The sequence below is a fragment of the Rhinoderma darwinii genome, chromosome 6, assembly GCF_050947455.1.
Source record: "Rhinoderma darwinii isolate aRhiDar2 chromosome 6, aRhiDar2.hap1, whole genome shotgun sequence".
NCBI classification, from domain to species: domain Eukaryota; kingdom Metazoa; phylum Chordata; class Amphibia; order Anura; family Rhinodermatidae; genus Rhinoderma; species Rhinoderma darwinii.
In genome coordinates, this window is record NC_134692.1 from 68,138,917 (window position 1) to 68,153,047 (window position 14,131).

The window sequence follows — 14,131 nt, forward strand, 5'->3', positions numbered from 1 at the left end:
TGGGATTAGTGGTCTGGAACATCCAGCTAAATCAGACCCTACAAATTTGTCACTGTATGGTTAAAATATTAAGTCGCTGCATGGCGGTATTATACAGTCACTGTATGGTGGTATTATTCAGTCACTCTATGGTGGTGTTATACAGTCACTGTATGGCGGTATTATACATTCACTGTATGGTGGTATTATACAGTCACTGTATGGCAGTATTATACAGTCACTGTATGGCGGTATTATACAGTCACTGTAAGGCAGTATTACACAGTCACTGTATGGCGGTATTATACAGTCACTATATGGTGGTATTATACAGTCACTGTATGGCGGTATTATACAGTCACTGTATGGTGGTATTATTCAGTCACTGTAAGGCAGTATTACACAGTCACTGTATGGCGGTATTATACAGTCACTATATGGTGGTATTATACAGTCACTGTATGGCGGTATTATACAGTCACTGTATGGTGGTATTATTCAGTCCCTTTTGAGGGCTATAATTCAGTTGCGGTATGGTGGTATTATACATTCACTGTATGGTGGTATTATACAGTCACTGTATGGCTGTATTATAAAGTCACTGTATGGCGGTATTATACAGTCACTGTACGGCGGTATTATACAGTCACTGTATGGCTGTATTATACAGTCACTGTATGGCAGTATTATACAGTCACTGTATGGCTGTATTATACAGTCACTGTAAGGCAGTATTACACAGTCACTGTATGGCAGTGTTATACAGTCACTATATGGTGGTATTATACAGTCACTGTATGGCAGTATTATATAGTCACTGTATGGCGGTATTATACAGTCACTGTATGGCGGTATTATAAAATCACTGTACGGTGGTATTATACAGTCACTGTATGGTGGTATTATACAGTCACTTTTGGGGGCTATAATTCAGTTGCGGTATGGTGGTATTATTCAGTCACTCAATAGTAGGGATTATATTTTGTCACAGTATGGTTTTATACCATAGTATGTAATTATATAGTCACTATATGGCCACATTATTATTATTATTATTATAACACTAGTATAACAAATGCTGATATTTGCTTTATCCAAATTATGTAAAATAATGTGACAGTATCCAGGGATGCTGGAGGAGACTGTCAGCAGGATTGTATGGTGTCGCTGGAGGAGACTGTCAGCAGTATTGGGTGGTGATGCTGGAGGAGACTATCAGCAGGATTGTATGGTTACGCTGGAGGAGACTGTCAGCAAGATTGGGTGGTGGTGATGGAGGAGACTGTTAGCAGGATTGTATGGTGACGCTGGAGGAGACTGTCAGGAAGATTGGGTGATGATGATGACGGAGGAGACTATCAGCAGGATTGTATGGTGACGCTGGAGGAGACTGTCAGCAAGATTGGGTGGGGACGCTGGAGGAGACTATCAGCAGTATTGGGTGGTGATCCTGGAGGAGACTGTCAGCAGGATGGAGGGATAAAGACATTTAGCAGGAGAGGCATGTAAAATGCGCAAACATTTTTTGTCAAATACACGCCTTATGAACCTGTCAACTGAAAAGTCATTCACTTCTCTTTCATCATTCTAAGGGTATGTTCACACGCAGTGTTTTCAGCCATTTTTCGGGCCTTAAACGAAAAGTCGGAAGCATCTGCCGATTGGTTTAAAAAAGAAGTACATATCACTTCTTGGGACGTTTTTGGAGCCTTTTTTTCATTGACTCTATAGAAAAACAGCTCCAAAACGGCCGTAAAAAACTCAGCCAAAAACGCGAGTTTGATTAAAAAATGGCTGAAAATCAGGAGCTGTTTTCCCTTTGTTTATTAAGCGTGTGAACATACCCTTAGCCTTTTGGTGTGTTCTATAGCTGCTGCCAGCTGCATTTCAACAATCACACCCAAAATAGCAGCTGGACACTGCTTAGCAATTTGAAGACACTTTTTCCTGGCTTGCAGGAGGGGGGGGGGGGGGGGTGAGATTCCCTCCCACATTTACGGCAGCTGTGAGTCAGGTTGCTTTGCCTTATTGACCTTGCTGTAATTCTGGGAAGTGCTCCCTCTGGTGGCCAATATAGGAAAACATATCAAATTATTATTTAATTTTTAAAACTTTCCACCATGTGGAAGAAAAAAAATACCGCAAAAAACGTAAGAAATATAATAAAAATAAGTAACTTACTTAAAAAAAAGGTTTCATTTGCGACACATTCCCTTTAAGCAAGGAAATATTATTTAAGATTGTTATGTTTTGCCTAATCTACAATTTCATCTTATCTGAGCTGTCCCACAGGAAGAATTTATAAAGGTCATGGAACCATGTGACACACTCAAAAACAAACATCTGTAACTGAATATTAAATTGAGCAAGCTTCAGACTAAGCAAAATAAATACTTTTAAGAAGCTACTTACCACAGAATCAAAACAGCTCTCAATTATGCATCATTCTAAAGTCAACTTCTATCTAAAGTATAGCATCATATGTACATATATATATATATATATATATATATATATATATATATATATATATATATATATACACTACCGTTCAAAAGTTTGGGGTCAGCAGACAATTTTGTGTTTTCCATGAAAACTCACACTTATATTTATCAAATGAGTTGCAAAATGACTAGAAAATATAGTCAAGACATTGACAAGGTTAGAAATAATGATTTTTATTTCAAATAATAACTTTCTCCTTCAAACTTTGCTTTCGTCAAAGAATGCTCCATTTGCAGCAATTACAGCATTGCAGACTTTTGGCATTCTAGCTGTTAATTTGCTGAGGTAATCTGGAGAAATTTCACCCCATGCTTCCAGAAGCCCCTCCCACAAGTTGGATTGGCTTGATGGGCACTTCTTGCGTACCATACGGTCAAGCTGCTCCCACAACAGTTCTATGGGGTTGAGATATGGTGATTGCGCTGGCCACTCCATTACAGATAGAATACCAGCTGCCTGCTTCTTCCCTAAATAAATCTTGCATAATTTGGAGCTGTGCTTTGGGTCATTGTCCTGTTGTAGGATGAAATTGGCTCCAATCAAGCATTGTCCACAGGGTATGGCATGGCGTTGCAAAATGGAGTGATAGCCTTCCTTATTCAAAATCCCTTTTACCTTGTACAAATCTCCCACTTTACCAGTACCAAAGCAACCCCAGACCATCACATTACCTCCACCATGCTTGACAGATGGTGTCAGGCACTCTTTCAGCATCTTTTCAGTTGTTCTGCGTCTCACAAATGTTCTTCTGTGTGATCCAAACACCTCAAACTTCGATTCGTCTGTCCATAACACTTTTTTCCAATCTTCCTCTGTCCAATGTCTGTGTGCTTTTGCCCATATTAATCTTTTCCTTTTATTAGCCAGTCTCAGATATGGATTTTTCTTTGCCACCTTGCCCTGAAGGCCAACTTCCCGGAGTCGCCTCTTCACTGTAGACGTTGACACTGGCTTTTTGCGGGTACTATTTAATGAAGCTGCCAGTTGAGGACCTGTGAGGCGTCTATTTCTCAAACTAGAGACTCTAATATACTTGTCTTGTTGCTCAGTTGTGCAGCGGGGCCTCCCACTTCTCTTTCTACTCTGGTTAGAGCCTGTTTGTGCTGTCCCCTGAAGGGAGTAGTACACACCGTTGTAGGAAATCTTCAGTTTCTTGGCAATTTCTCTCATGGAATAGCCTTCATTTCTAAGAACAAGAATAGACTGTCGAGTTTCACATGAAAGCTCTCTTTTTCTAGCCATTTTGAGAGTTTAATCGAACCCACAAATGTAATGCTCCCGATTCTCAACTAGTTCAAAGGAAGGTCAGTTTTATAGCTCCTCTAAACAGCAAAACTGTTTACAGCGGTGCTAACATAATTTCACAAGGGTTTTCAAGTGTTTTCTAATCATCCATTAGCCTTCTAACACAGTTAGCAAACACAATGTACCATTAGAACACTGGCGTGATGGTTGCTGGAAATGGGCCTCTATACACCTATGTAGATATTGCATTAAAAACCAGATGTTTGCAGCTAGAATAGTCATTTAGCACATTAACAATGTATAGAGTGTATTTCTGATTAATTTAATGTTATCTTCATTGAAAAAAACTGCTTTTCTTTAAAAAATAAGGAAATTTCTAAGTGACCCTAAACTTTTGAAGGGTAGTATATATATTTATATATATATATATATATATATATATATATATATATATATATATATATATATATATATATATATACACAGTGAAGGAAATAAGTATTTGATCCCTTGCTGATTTTGTAAGTTTGCCCACTGTCAAAGTCATGAACAGTCTAGAATTTTTTGGCTAGGTTAATTTTACCAGTGAGAGATAGATTGTATTAAAAAAAAAACAGAAAATCACATTGTCAAAATTATATATATTTATTTGCATTGTGCACAGAGAAATAAGTATTTGATCCCCTACCAACCATTAAGAGTTCAGCCTCTTCCAGACCAGTTACACGCTCCAAATCAACTTCGTGCCTGCATTAAAGACAGCTGTCTTAAATGGTCACCTGTATAAAAGACTCCTGTCCACAGACTCAATTAATCAGTCTGACTCTAACCTCTACAACATGGGCAAGACCAAAGAGCTTTCTAAGGATGTCAGGGACAAGATCATAGACCTGCACAAGGCTGGAATGGGCTACAAAACCATAAGTAAGACGCTGGGTGAGAAGGAGACAACTGTTGGTGCAATAGTAAGAAAATGGAAGACATACAAAATGACTGTCAATCGGCATCGATCTTGGGCTCCATGCAAAATCTCACCTCTTGGGGTATCCTTGATCCTGAGGAAGGTGAGAGCTCAGCCGGAAACTACACGGGGGGAACTTGTTAATGATCTCAAGGCAGCTGGGACCACAGTCACCAAGAAAACCATTGGTAACACATTACGCCGTAATGGATTAAAATCCTGCAGTGCCCGCAAGGTCCCCCTGCTCAAGAAGGCACATGTGCAGGCCCGTCTGAAGTTTGCAAATGAACATCTGGATGATTCTGAGAGTGATTGGGAAAAGGTGCTGTGGTCGGATGAGACTAAAATTGAGCTCTTTGGCATTAACTCAACTCGCCATGTTTGGAGGAAGAGAAATGCTGCCTATGACCCAAAGAACACTGTCCCCACTGTCAAGCATGGAGGTGGAAACATTATGTTTTGGGGGTGTTTCTCTGCTAAGGGCAAAGGACTACTTCACCTATAACTAAACTACCATTTTGACCACATAATAGCAGCGGCTTGTTGTCACAGACACGCTATACCTATTATTGATCCTGAGGTATTTGTCAGATGTATTACATATCCCCACATGGGGATCTTCGGAGTACTGTCAGAGTTCACGAATAGCAGCTTTTTATATAGGGGATTAATCTTGCTATCTAATATACTTACCACATTCTATACAGGAGGCGGCCCTTTCTAGCCTTAATTCTAAGTATGTCTACACCAGTAATGCACATGCGCCATTTCCTAGTGATGTTTTGAACATCAAACCAGAATAATCTACTTGCTTACATCATGGCCCTGTCTGTAATTTGATTTGCGGCATAAGTGCTGTCAGCTTCATTTTGTAGTCATGGTTATGGTAATATGGGATATATAGTTACTATATTAGTTTCGCTCTCTATCGTTTATTAGTGCTAGTAAATACCTATTTCACCCTTACATAGCCACAGGCCCTTTACCCTTATTCTTTCAAGTACAAACATATCCTATGAATGCACAAATGCCGGTCATCGGCAGTCCGACGATGACAAAAATCCGTACTTTTTCATCCATTGGTTAAATCCTGGTCTGGTAGAGTGAACTTGCTGGCACTAAGTTGAAACTTTGTTTATCTACGCATGCGCCCGAAACTCACTCGGATAGTTACGGTCCGGGTGATGCTGATTGTACTAAGTCTCCGTGTCACCGCTACACGCATGCGCCGCTTCCTGTCTCTCATTGGAGTGTCTTATCCCATTGCTTATTCGCTGGTCAGCTACAGCTGAGAGGCCATAGTGTCTTCCTCACTGTCATAGGCTGCCTTTCCTGACACACCCTCAGATCTGTCATCTGACACATCTATATTAGGATCTCTTTCATTCCGCGCCGCCATTAGCCCCGTGTACCCCTGAGGACGCTACTTGGTAGCGAAACATGTCGGGGGGGGCTGCTAAGATTTTAAACACTCACCGCTGACCGAACTACTGTCATACATTAGTTACTCTAACAATCTAACTGGCTAGGGAAGATACTAGTGCTCCTATGTCAATTACTACATGTGCCTGGTAACACAGGGAACATATGTTTATGTCCGGTCATCAGGTAGTGATCATTTTAACCCATTGTTTGTGGTCTGTCTAGCTACACGTAGCTGAATAAAGGTTATTTATTTTATTATATTTTTGGTAGTTGGGAAATTGGGCTTGGTTGTTGGCAGGCAGCCTTTCTTTGTGTAATTGTATATTGTGCCCGCCAACTACCAGGGGTCATATCCTTGTATTGTTTCTCTGCTAAGGGCACAGGACTACTTCACTGCATCAATGGGAGAATGGATGGAGCCATGTACCGTCAAATCCTGAGTGACAACCTCCTTCCCTCCACCAGGAGATTAAAAATGGCCCGTGGCTGGGTCTTCCAGCACGACAATGACCCGAAACATACAGCCAAGGCAACAAAGGAGTGGCTCAAAAAGAAGCGCATTAAGGTCATGGAGTGGCCTAGCCAGTCTCCAGACCTTAATCCCATCGAAAACTTATGGAGGGAGCTGAAGATTCGAGTTGCCAAGCGACAGCCTCGAAATCTTAATGATTTACAGATGATCTGCAAAGAGGAGTGGGCCAAAATTCCATCTAACATGTGTGCAAACCTCATCATCAACTACAAAAAACGTCTGACTGCTGTGCTTGCCAACATGGGTTTTGCCACCAAGTGTTAAGTCTTGTTTGCCAAAGGGATCAAATACTTATTTCTCTGTGCACAATGCAAATAAATATATATAATTTTGACTAAGTGATTTCCTGTTTTGTTTTTTTTAGATAATCTGTCTCTCACTGGTAAAATTAACCTATATATATATATGTATATATATATACATATGTGTGTCAAATATAATAATATTATATTATAATATACATATTGTTGGGATCTGTGCATATGGGGGTGTTGGCAATAAAAATTGCAGAGCATTTATGGCTCAGTAACAAGCCCAGTTGCTTCACCTCAGCTATCTGGGCTAGGGGTAACGCCTGTACTGGAGTGGGAAAAAGAATGACAGGTCCCGCTACCATTTCATAGAAATACAGTCCCAGAATACACATTTTACAAAAGCCTCAGAAAACTTGATATGCTGAGGTAACCAAATTTTCCTGGATTTTTTTATCTTACCCATCTCAGGAAACTCAGTGAGATATACTCAGCATTAGGCTGTAATTTACCCGGTCTATGTTGGAGAACAAAATTTTGTAGCGACAGAAACCACCAAATCACCCTTGCCTTTTTTGTTTTGCTTTATTTATGCCAGGGAATATGATCTGACAGTAGTCTAAACTTTCTGCCAAGTATGCCTTACTTCAGTGATTCAAGTGCCCACTTGACTGAGTGCCAAGCACTCATGCTCAACAATTGTATCATATTTTTCGGCAGGAGTCGACTTCCTGTTCAAGTACATGACCAGGTGTTCCTTTCCATTCACCACTTGTGACAGTACCATGCCCAAACCTGCATCAGAAGAATCCGTCTGGACCAGAAAATCCTTCTTAAAATCACAGGTAATGAGTACTGGCTGATGGCATAGAGCAAACTTTAGGTTTTAAAAGGCCTCTCTGCCTCTGGGGTCCACGTCAACATTACAGACTTTAGAGTTTTTGTCAAGTCAGACAACAAAGCTGCAATTGAGGCAAAATTTGGCACTACATACGACAGTAGCCGGTGATCCTGAGAAATGCCCTGACCTGTTTTTTTCTCAGAGGCCTAGGCTAGTTCTGTATTGTCTCAACTTTGCTAACCTGGTATCTGGCTTCCTCTAACCCTAATGCACATTTCTCAGGGTTAATTGTCAGGCCTGCATCACTTATAAAATCCAGTATGGCCTGACCTTTACAGAGGTGACTTTTCCAATCCAAGTTAAAAATTACCACTTAGTCCAGGTAGGAATCTGCATAGTCACTATGTGGCCACAAGATCAGGTCCATCAACCTTTGAAATGTAGTAGGGCTCTATGCAACCCAAATTACATCATTACATACTGGAACATCACATCTGGGGTTGAAAAGGTGGTCTTTACTTTGGCCTCAACAGAATTTGCCAGTAACCTTTTGTAAGATCAAGCGTTGTTATATATCTTGCGCTACCCATCCTCTCAATTAGTTCATCCACCCTTAAGCGTCATATTTTGGAACCTCATTCAGTTTTCTAAAGTCATTACAAAACCTTCATGTACCATTGGGCCTTGGAATTGGGACAATTGGGCTTGTCCACTTGCTTTTATACTCTTCAATTACAGCCAGGTCAAGCATATGTTTAACCTCCAGTGACACAGTTTTGTTTTTTACAAGTCTCTGGAATACAGTATGACTTAAGATTAACTTTTGTTCTGAGCTCAGTTTCTTTATGGTGTTTAAGAAGCTATGTAAGCTCTGCTAGGTCAGAAAACTTACCTTTGTTTTCCTCCTGGAATGCTTTGGCGTCTTGTTGTTGTGACGCTGAAAGAGGCTGACCTATTTTTTACCAGAGGGCTTGGTTGCAGCAAATTACGTTTCACAGTATTTGAGGCCACCAAGGATTTTCTGACTTTCCAGGGTTTGATCAAGTTTATATGAGAAACTTGAAAATTGTTCCTTCTGCCTGTTTAGTGCACTTTGTAGAATACTTTACCAACCTTCTGTAAGGTTTGTAACTCCAATTATGTACCCACGTACAGCTGTGACCGCTAGACAAGCAAATATCTGTGCCTTCAGCTTTGCATAGTCCTTGACATCCATCTTGATGAGGTCATAATAGGCTTTTTGAGGTTCAGCTCTCAGGGAAGGTGCAGGAACTTCCACCCATTCAGCAGCTGGGAACCTCTCTCGTTCAGAAACTTTTTAAAACGCTGCATGATAGGCCTCTATGTCATCATCTGGTGTCATCTTTTGCAAGGCACATTGCACAGCATTTCTCCCATTTAAAGGGGCTCTGTCACCAGATTATAATCTCCTACATAATCTGATTGGCGCTGTAATGTAGATAACAACAGTGGTTTTTATTTTGAAAAACGATCATTTTTGACCAAGTTATTAACAATTTTAGATTTATGCTAATTAGTTTTTTAATGCCCAACTGGACGTTTTTTTAAATTTTGACCAAGTGGGCGTTGTAAAGAGAAGTGGATGGCGCTGACCAATCAGCATCATACATTTCTCCCCATTCATGTCCATTTGTAATCACAGCACAGCGTGATCTCGCGAGATCACTCTGTGCTGTCACATACACCCACATTAACTTTACTGAAGTGTCTTGAGAGTGAATAGACATTGCCTCCATCCAGGATGTGATATCACACTCCCGACACTTCAGTAAAGTTTCTGTGGGACTTACTTACACAGCACAGCGTGATCTCGCTGTATGTTCTAGACCAGTGGTTCACAACCGGGGTGCCGTGAGAACCGTCCAGAGGTGCCACAACACTCCACTCATCCACTGCCATTAAAAAAAATATATTTTGCTTTGGAGCAGAAGTGACGCACGCATGTCTGCTACAAGTTCCGCCCCCGTCGCTTACTTCTTAAATCTATCCTTGCAGCAGACGTAACGCAAGCACGCACGCACGTCTGCTACAAGTACCGCCTACTACTTCCCGCCACAAGAGCCTGACGAGAGGAGAGCGCCATTAACGCTGAGGGCCATTAACCATGAGAGAAGCCATTAACGCTGCGGTCCTGTGTAGCGTATTTATTCTGCCATTCATGTCTGTGATGGTCAGTTTACTGGGGGGGGGGCTGATTGTCACTTTACTGGGAAGGGGCTGATGGTCATTTTACTGTGAGTGGGGGCTGATGGTCATTTTTCTGTGAGTGCGGGCTAATGGTCATTTTACTGTGAGTGGTGGCTGATGGCCATTTTACTGTGGGTGGGGGCTAATGGTCATTTTACTGTGAGTGGGGGGCTGATGGTCATTTTACTGTGAGGAGGGCTGATGGTCACTTTTCTGTGAGTGCAGGCTAATGGTCATTTTAATGTGAGTGGTGGCTGGTGGTCATTTTACTGTGAGTGGGGGCTAATGGTGATTTTACTGTGAGTGGGGGGCTGATGGTCATTTTACTGTGAGGGGGGCTGATTGTCATTTTACCATGAGTGGGGGCTGATGGTCATATTACCGTGAGAGGGGTTGATGGTCATTTTACTGTGAGTGGGGGCTGATGGTCATATTACTGTGAGGGGGGCTGATGGTCATTTTACTGTGAGTGGGGGCTGATGGTCATTATATTGTGAATGGGGGATGATGATCATTTTACTGTGAGAGGGGGCTAATGGCCTTTGAGTGGTTTCCGCTCTGCCCTCCCATTGAAATTAATAGGGGGCAGAAAAAAAACATCAGCGCTTGTTTGGAGTGGGTTTTTTGCCTGCAGTTTTTGCATTAGCTTTAACAGCTTTAAAAACCGGGGGCAAAAAACTCAGCAAAAAAACGCGAAAACAAAGCGTCAAACAACGCTGTCAATTCATAATCTGCCTCAAAATTCCTGAAGGGATTTTGAGGCAGATTTTTTCTGCCTTTCAAAAAACGTTGTAGCTAGTTTTTTTTGTCTTTTTGTAAAGAATTTTTGGTAGGGATGCCCTGAGGATTTTTTTTTATGGGTGCCTCAAGCCTGAAAAGGTTGGGAAGCTCTGTACTAGACAGTAGAAAAAATGGACAGGGTAAAAATGTCAAAATAATGGATGCTCAAAAATACTGCTGCATGACCTAAGAATCGATAATTAACTAGAGGTCTCCAGACAGCTAGTGAGAAGAATAATGTTACAAGTAGTAAACACAAATAGTATCTGAGTATTTCATGTTTACTTGTAACACTGCAGTATGATAAATCTATATTTTCAATCCTTAACAAGTTATCTATTAATAAAATATTGACTTGTTTTGCTGCATTCCACTGGGTTCGGCACTGGGACCTTTGAAGATTCATTAATGTGAATACATTTTTATTTTTTATTTTTTACAGTCTGTTGAGAACCAACTATTCATTTATTAATTCCAATTTTCACTACTTCTGCTGCATATATATATTCTCTTATCTTGTATTTTTCTATTACTTTTCAGCAACATAAAAATGCTATAAGATTATCACCAGGGATTTGAACCCCCAGGATGACATCCATATCACCTTAGTAGGGGACAAGACAACCCCTTAAAGATTTGCAAGGAACTCATTTAGGCTTTCAATATACATAATCATCTTTTTTTATAGACATGGGCTGAATACAAGTGACATTAATTCAATCTTAGCAAAAAAACAACCTATCCGCTCCTCATAAACATGTGTGGATCCAACATGCGGCCCTCACTACCTCTGTATTGCTATCACCACAAATGTGCTAAAGCTGTAAAAAAAAATAAAAAAAATAAAAGGTTTTGTGGTCACATCTCTTCAGGGTGCTACAATTAGCTTTAAAACATGGGACTTATTTAAATAAGCTCCAGCTTCTTTGTACCCTAATAAAATTCAAGATTCAGTTTTTGTTTATATTTTTAATAAATGTAATTTTTTTTTTGTTTGTTTTTTTAATGAGTAGTGTATGTGTGAGTTCAGGGCCGAATTAAAAATTCTCTACCTATGCATTATTCGTTTTGTAGGCTAGCATATGGAGAAAAAAAAAACTATGAAAAATGTAATATTTTACTGTAGAATTGGAGAAGGCTATTATTGAAGCTGCCTGAACTTGATATTATATTGTAATTTTCCTTTTACACAGAATAGTAACTGTAACATTTAATGTTAGGTGTGTTCTATGGCTGTGCAGAACATTGATCGTACTGATTAACTACCAAATTACACATTGATCTAAACCTTTCCTTATCTAGCACATGCTCAGTCTTAAAAGAGTAGAGAAGGCAGAATCATTGTGAGTAGCATGTCTCCTGTGTGTTGTTATAGAAGACTACAAACTGATGGGTGCCTGAACAGCAGATAACCCAGGGATGATCATATTTCTTTTCTGCTGTCTCTGCAGATCCCTGTCGAAGCATGAAATGCCATTTTCCTTATCAACGGGGCCAAGCAAATAAAGCTTCTTTGAAAGTTAGTGACTCAACAGTAAGTTATTGTGTCCTTCCTACTTATGCCAAAACATAGACTTCTCATTCTCTAAAAATATTTTCCTCAACTTTGTGGGTGTAAAGAATGTTATATGATTGATAAAAAGTCTATTAGTCATTTCTGTACAAAGACATATTGATTCCGGAATACCCATATAATGTTCACAGTTTAATAAAATTGCTCTTTTAATCAGTGCTACACACATGGCTTATCCATACAACATATTACAGACAAAGGTCATACTTACTGATACAAGGGCAGGTTAACCCTTTAATGATTGGATTATTTTGGCCCTTAAAGGGCTTGTCCAGGAATACATTTTATTTACATTTAAACTTAATTGGACATATTTATTTACATTTCTAATATAGTGTCTGTTTACCTGTGCCAGCGTTACCCTGTTCTGATCTGCGGTCACATGACCACACCCAGGGTAATTTTTTTATTTCCTGTGACGTTCCGTGTCTTTGCTCAGCCAGCATTTCCAGCAGAAGAAAGACACTGCGCGTCATCAACTACATTTACAGGCAGTGGGCTGGGCTGATGTTCCATGAGCTCCTCAGAGCGCCGCCTCTGGTCCCACTGCCTGTAGACGTAGTTGATGACGTGCCGTTCCTCTGTTCAATTGCAAGTGCTGGATTAGCAAATACACGAATCGTCATCAATCATAGTACACGCCCCCTCCTCCTCCAGTCTCGTCGTCCATGCCTCCTCCTCCTCCTTCTTCACTCTTGGAGTCCGGGCACAGAAGTGCATGTGAGAAGGAGGAGAAGGAGGAGATTTTTTGGCTCCCTGTAGGAGCGGAATCCCTAATCTCCGGCCACAGCTTTGCCGAAGCTGTGGCCGGGGATTACGCTCCAGGAGAAGCCCCTGACATGGCAGTGATTCCGTTCCAGGAGAAGTCCCTGACTTCACTGTCCATATATGGACAGTGACGTCAGGGACTGCTCCTAGAGTGGAATCCCCAGCCACATCAGCCGACGCTGTGGCAGGGGAATCCGCTCCAGGAGAAGTCCCTGCCTTCAATGTCCATATATGGACACAGTGACGTCAGGGACATTTGAAGCTCAATCCCCACCGCTGTGGCCGGGGATTCCGATCCAGGAGATGTCCCTCACTTCACTACGGACAGTGAAGTGAGGGACGTCTCCTGGAGCCGTCCCCTACAGGAAGGTAGGGGGGTGCCATCTATGGGGGTGACTATGTACAAGGGGGCTGTGTGGCATTATCTACAGGGGGCTGTGTGGCATTGCTTACAGGGGTCTGTGTGGCATGGCTGTGTGGCACTACCTACAGGGGGACTGTGTGACATTAACTAGAGGGAGGCTGTGTGGCATTGCTTATAGGGGAGCTGTGTGGCAATACCTACAGGAGGTTTTGTGGCACTACCTACAGGGGGTCTGTGTGGCACTACCTACAAGGGGGTCTGTGTGGCACTACCTACAAGGGGATCTATGTGGCACTACCTACAATGGGGACTGTGTGACACTACCTACAAGGTAGGCTGTGTGGCATTACCTACAGGGGGGCTGTTGCAGTATCTATAGAAGGTAGTGTGTGGCATTATCTCCACAATTTCCAAATTTAATTCATCCATTTTTAAAACGGGCAGGGGGAAAAAAGGGAGGCAAATTGGCCGTTAAAAACGGAAACACAGCCTGGAACGGAAACGGAATGGATGCAAAACGGATGCAAAACGGCCAAATAAAAATGGACCAAAACGGATGTTTTTATCTGCCAACACTCGGACCCTGTCATGTGAATAGAGCCTACAAGTAGTTGATGACGCGCCGTGCCTCTGTTCAGCCGGAAGTTCCGGCTGATCAAAGACATGAAGCGTCGCCTGTCCTAGTACACGCCCCCTGCT

General features: G+C 41.4%; 1 protein-coding gene across 3 annotated transcripts in view; it reads left to right on the forward strand.

Annotated features, from left to right (window-relative positions):
• Window positions 1-14,131, forward strand: part of GULP1 (GULP PTB domain containing engulfment adaptor 1) — a 590,342-nt gene that overhangs the window by 270,875 nt on the left and 305,336 nt on the right. For all 3 annotated transcript variants that reach the window (XM_075829911.1, XM_075829914.1, XM_075829910.1), the window contains exon 3: window positions 12,179-12,261. The gene's annotated coding sequence lies outside the window, so the exon portion shown is untranslated. The remainder of the gene's footprint in view (window positions 1-12,178; window positions 12,262-14,131) is intronic.